Genomic DNA, 6,000 nt, shown 5'->3' on the forward strand with positions numbered 1-6,000 from the left:
CATTGCCAGTGAATTTGTCTGCTGCCTGCTCAGAAAGCCCAGCTGCTTTTAGAGATTTGGGAGTGGGGGTTTGTTTTTGCTCGCATCTTTTTGTGTTGGGGAATGGCTAAGGAGCTTTTTTGAGAGAGAGAGAGAGAGAGAAAGGGGGAGGATGAATCTTAATGCAAAGGATCAGTGCATCAGTTTCATTTGAATCATTGCAATTTCCATCAAACAGCCACTCATCCATTGTGGTGTTATATGCTAGGAGAAGTGGTAGTTCCTTGTATGTTCATGTGTGGAAAGATGAAGAACACAGACACACACAGAGAGAAACCTTCATTCAGATTTCTGGAGTGTCTTTGCAGGCTCCGTTTCAGATTGGTCCTTTTCTGAGTTGATCTGAAAAGAACCAGTTTCAGATTATTTTGCTTTCAGAGAGTCCTCGTTTTCATATCTTTCCCCAAAGCTATAGAGGAGGATCAAGGAGGGCTCTTTGAAACTGCTACCATAGTCCCTTGGACATAAAGACCATGGCCAGCAGCATGGATGATAGCTTCAGGAATGCCAGAAGCTATGGTGTGGGAAGGCAAAGTCCTTTACCTTGGACTGAGAAGGACACAGACAGGAAGGGATAATCAGAGGTGGGGTGGTGGTGTCCCTGTATGAAAGACAGGGTCAAAAGGGTCTCCCAGGGTGAGAGACTGGGAGAAGAAGTAGGCTCCCAGGTGGGAGAGTGGACAGTCTACCTCTCTGTATTTAGATATATATGATATAATTATGGTAAAAGGTCATATGGGTATTTTCGCTCTCTTCTGTTTTTCTTTTTCTTTTTTTTCTTTTGGGATTTTTTTAAAAAATATTATTATTCTGTAGACAAGTATGATTCTTATTTTATGCCCATTTTTTTCAGTTAAAAAGATTTTAAAAGAAATGCCCGAAACTACATTCCCCATGCATCCTGCTGGCAGCATGTAGAGCAAGGGATGTGGGTGGCACTGTGGTCTAAACCACTGAGCCTCTTAGGCTTGCCAGTCAGAAGGTCGGCGGTTCGAATCCCTGCAACAGGGTGAGCTCCCGTTGCTCTGTCCCAGCTTCTGCCAACCTAGCAGTTCAAAAGCATGCCAGTGCAAGTAGACAAATAGGTACCGCTGCAGCAGGAAGGTAAACGACATTTCTATGTGTTATGGTTTCCATCACGGTGTTCCGTTGTGCTAGAAGCAGTTTAGTCATGCTGGAAAGCTGTCTGTAGACAAATGCCATCTCCTTTGGCCTGAAAGTGAGATGAACACTGCACCCCATATTCACCTTTGACTGGACTTAATCATCCAGGGGTCCTTTACCTTACCTTTTACCTAGGACAAGGGTGTCCAACATGTGGCCCTCTAGATGTTGTTGGGCTCCAACTCCCCTTGTTCCTGACAATTGACTGGGCTGGCTATGGCTGATTGGAACTGGAATTCAACAGCACTTGGAGGAATCAGCTCAGTTGCTATTCTATCTCAGAAGGCCCCTTTACCATCACCAATCAGTAGCTTTTGGAACAGGCAGCTGTTGCAAGGAAGGCTGCTGGAAGGCCTTTACATCAGTGTTCTTCAACCTTCGGTCTTCAGACGTTGTTGGACTGCAACTCATTCCTGATCATAGAACTGGGGATGATGGGGGTTGTAGCTCAAGAAGATCTGGGAAGTCAAGGCTCTGGCTTTGTCCATTCTCCATAGGCCCAGAGACATTAGCCATCACATGTCCTGACCTCATGGAGATGAGCTGAGGCCTGCCTTTGCCCTTTCCATTGTACAACACAGAAGGACTTTCCCCCTGGGCACCCACAATGCTACACAAACCATCACAACCTTTGGGTGACAACCTTACTTCTTTTAGCCCTAGAATTTTTGTGGTAGTCAATAGTTGGAAAATGCAGTCAGTGCCCGTTACTAAAGTTACCCATTTTATTTCTTATTGCATTGTGACATCTGAAGGATATACATACTTACTAGGAGTCAGCCTGACAAAGATTTACAGATACAAATGGCCAACTTGGGGAGTTTATATTTTCATTTAGATATCAAGTCATAGATCTTAATTTTGAAAGTGATTTGAACATCCAGAAGTTATTCCATTCAAAAACAGGAATGGGGCCAAAATAAGAGGCCTTAACAATGAAACAGCTGCTTAGATTTAGCTATCTTCCTTCACAGAGTTAAACCATTACCTTCTACTTGGGGACAGGAACAGCCATTATTACATTTCCACAGCAGAGCTGCTAGCTCCAATCCTGAAACTCTCCTAACAGATTTAGAAGTACCATGGCTTAGTCTCTGGTGGTTCCGATTTTTGATTGGCAGACCTCATTATCTAGGATTGGCTTTTGCTTAGGTTCTAGGTGTACCTTTTAAGGGGGAAAATGTGTACATAACAGGCTTCACACATGTGCTACCAATCAAAAGGTTCACTTGAACTCAAAGGACAATTATTGTAAAAGTGGTGTTCCCTCTTCGCAGCAAAACTCCAGCACACGCAGCATGATATTCACAGTCGTTATTACATATATACAAAGAACAGCTGCAGTTCAAAATCACGCATCTCAACCTGTCGAATCAGATTCGGGGAGTGGCTTCCTTCAATTTCGGCACCAACAAAGTAGACGTGGAAATCTCACAAGACGTCTTTGCTCTTTACGTTTCATTTCCCTCCTTGCCTGTGCTGCCCTTTTCTGAGTCTGAGCTTCCTCCTACCAGCTCTGGTGGGTTGTAGGGCTCATCACCATCCCTGACCCCCTGCTCCTCCTGACTACGCCCCGCCGCCTGTTCCGTGCGTCAGTTCCCTGTTTTCCTCTTCTGCCAGTTCCTGTTCAGAACCCTCCCCTGCTACTGACAAAACCCCACATTCTGGCTCTTCCCTGACAATTATGGATGGGTTGCCCCCCACAACGTATCCCTTAGAATGGAGTATCCCACAATTAACAAAGTGCATCAACTAATCGGAGCTGCTAGGAGTTCTGCTCATCCCTCCGTCCAAAAATGGGTCATCATCCCCGGTCCAAAAGATGCAGTCCTCCTTTTGCAGTCTCTTAGGACTCATCTACACTGGCAAAGAAAAGTCGCTTTATATGTGTTGTTTATGCGTTATAACACTGTGACACCAGGTGGGGCTGTGGAGTTCTGTTTTTGCCAACCCGATTTCTCATACAAAATTTGCAACGCGTTTAACTGAAACACTTCTTGGATGTGTCTAGATCCAGCCTTAGTCGGATTGTGAAATGGGGCGAGAGGTTGAGTCCAGTCTTCGGATGCCCTGGTCTCTTCCATCCCCACACCCAGTTGTCTGTTCAAGGCAACAAGTATTGCTGACTGCATTTTGCCTGCAGCCTTTGTATCAAAATTTCTTAAGAATAAACAAAGTGATAAACAAAGTGATCTGAAGCATTTCTGACCCTGCTGCTTCAGAAAGCAACAGATAGGCTGCATTCGCACAGCAGTTTATTCTACTTCCTCAATGTTTTCTTAATGGTTACTTAGAATCATAGAGTTGAAAGGGACCTTCCTCAACCTCAGCCCTCCAGATGTTTTGAGACTACAATTCCCATCATCCCTGACCACTGGTCCTTCTAGCTAGGGATCATGGGAGTTGTAGGCCAAAACATCTGGAGGGCTGAGGTTGAGGAAGCCTGATAGTCCAACCCTCTGCAATGCAGGAACGTGTAGCTTTCAGCATTGTATTTGAGCTTTCACATGACATAAAAGCCACTCCTGGAAAACTAATGATATATAGTGCATGTTTAGTGCTCATTTCCACGTTGTTTGATTCCAGAAAGAAAAGCTGTTTGCAGCCCGCTCAACCTGTAAAATCGTGGGAGTAAAATGATAAAATTTGAGGCAGTATACCAACACATAGTTCCTTCCTGTTGTTTTCACGGGCAAGCAAAAATATGCATGTGCAGAAAGGGTTGGGGAGTAGGGAATTAAGTTCATTGTTGTGTTACACCATGTCCACTGGTGTGAATGTAATTTAGTGCTGCCTGCTGGTATATAATCATAATTTAATAAAAATAATTTATTGCTTATACCCTGCCCGTCTGGCCAGGCCTCCCCAGCCACTCTGGTCAGCTCCCAAGAGGATTTTAAAAACACGATAAAACATCAAATATTAAAGACTTCCCTAAACAGAGCTGCCTTCATATGTCTTCTAAAAGTCAAATAGTTGTTCATTTCCTTGACATCTGATGGCAGGGTGTTCCACAGAGAGGGCGCCACTACCAAGAAGGCCCTCTGCCTGTTTCCCTGTTACCTCACTTCTCGCAATGAGGAAGCCGCCAGAAGGCCCTTGGCGCTGGGCCAAAAAGTTACAGTTCCGTAACACAGCAGATACTGCAATGTAAAAAGGATAGAAGAAAACTAGCATTATGACCAGGATAACTTATGCAATATTTACTGTGTCTGATTGTGCCTATGGTAATATAGAGCCATTAGCAATGAGTAAGGATGGTGGATATGTTTGTGCAAACATAGGGAGTAATTCTTTGGAACATGGTACAAGCCAGGGTGCTACATGTCATGATGAGGGCATGAAAGGTTGGGTGTAGAGCACAGGGTTTGCATTCCTGTTAAATCCAGGCTGTCATGAGCTGTGCTAATATCAAAAAGTCAGTGTCGGACACTTCTGCAGAGACTCTCCAGAAGGAACCTATGGTTGTTGTTTTTCATTTGAAGCCCTTCACCAAATTAACACCTGCCAAGTGCCATCTGCCCATTTCATAAAGTATACAGGAGCATGGAGCAAGGGTCTTCTCTAATGTGTCACTTATCGGCTGTGAGACTCAAGGAGGCCTGCCAGGGACCAAGGAAGAGAGCTTCAGGAGACAAGTCAAAACTGGATGTGCTCCAAAAGGGCATCTGAACTGAGTGCAAGCTGGGCAACTTGTTCCCACTTCATTCCAAAAAGAAGAGAAATCACCGGAAATGAATGTTTGTACTGGTTTTCCTTGGGAGATTTTATCTTATCGTATCTTGAGTTCAGGTTATTGTCAGCTCCCTGTAGCTTTCCTGTAGGAAAGAAAAGAGAAACCAGGAAAATGAAATAGGATACTAAACTGTGCTTTAGTATGCTACACACAGACATTATGTGCAGCACATACGCCCTTGAGGAAGAGCACATGTTTTGCATGCAGAAAAAAAAAAATCAGTTCAGTTCCTGTTATCTCCAGGCAGTGATGGGGAAGACCCTGATCTGAAATCTGGGGGGAGTAGCCTACAACTCCCATCAACTCTGACCATTGGCCAAGCAGGCAAGGAAGAGGAGAGTTTGTTGCTGCCACCACTGAGGTTCAGCCTTGTGTGATGTGCCAGCTCTGAGATGCAGGAAGTGGACTGGGTGGGAAGAAAGGGGACATAGAGCAGAGAAGACGAAGAGTTTGGATTTGATATCCCACTTTATCACTTCCCTTAAGGAGTCTCAAAACGGCTAACATTCTCCTTTCCCTTCCTCCCCCACAACAAACACTCTGTGAGGTGAGTGAGGCTGAGAGACTTCAGAGAAGTGTGACTAGCCCAAGGTCACCCAGCAGCTGCATGTGGAGGAGCGGGGAAGCGAACCCAGTTCACCAGATTACGAGTCCACCGCTCCTAACCACTACACCACACTGGCACTACACCACACTGGCGCAAGGAGTCTTGGCATTGTAGTTTTTTAAATGCTTTGTGCATCTGCATCCAATCTTGCCCCTTTCCAAATTTTGTTCAATGGTGTGTGTATTTTCACCTGAGGAATGTTGGAAGGCATGTAGTAGCAGTCACATTAATAACCTAATAGGATAGGGGTGGCTAACCTGTGGCCCTCCAGATGAGATTGGCAGCTCTATCACCCTTAGGCAATATGGTTAACTATCAGGAATGATGGCAGTGGAAGAGTACCATATTAGCTACCTCTGGTTGATTATGACCTGCTTAAATCCCACAGAGAGGCAGAAGACAAGTCCCAATTAATAATAAATTTCTGTGTTGCTCAATGGCTTCTGCGGGTGAT

The sequence above is a fragment of the Podarcis erhardii genome, assembly GCF_964252035.2.
Source record: "Podarcis erhardii genome assembly, chromosome: 8".
Classification (NCBI taxonomy): domain Eukaryota; kingdom Metazoa; phylum Chordata; class Lepidosauria; order Squamata; family Lacertidae; genus Podarcis; species Podarcis erhardii.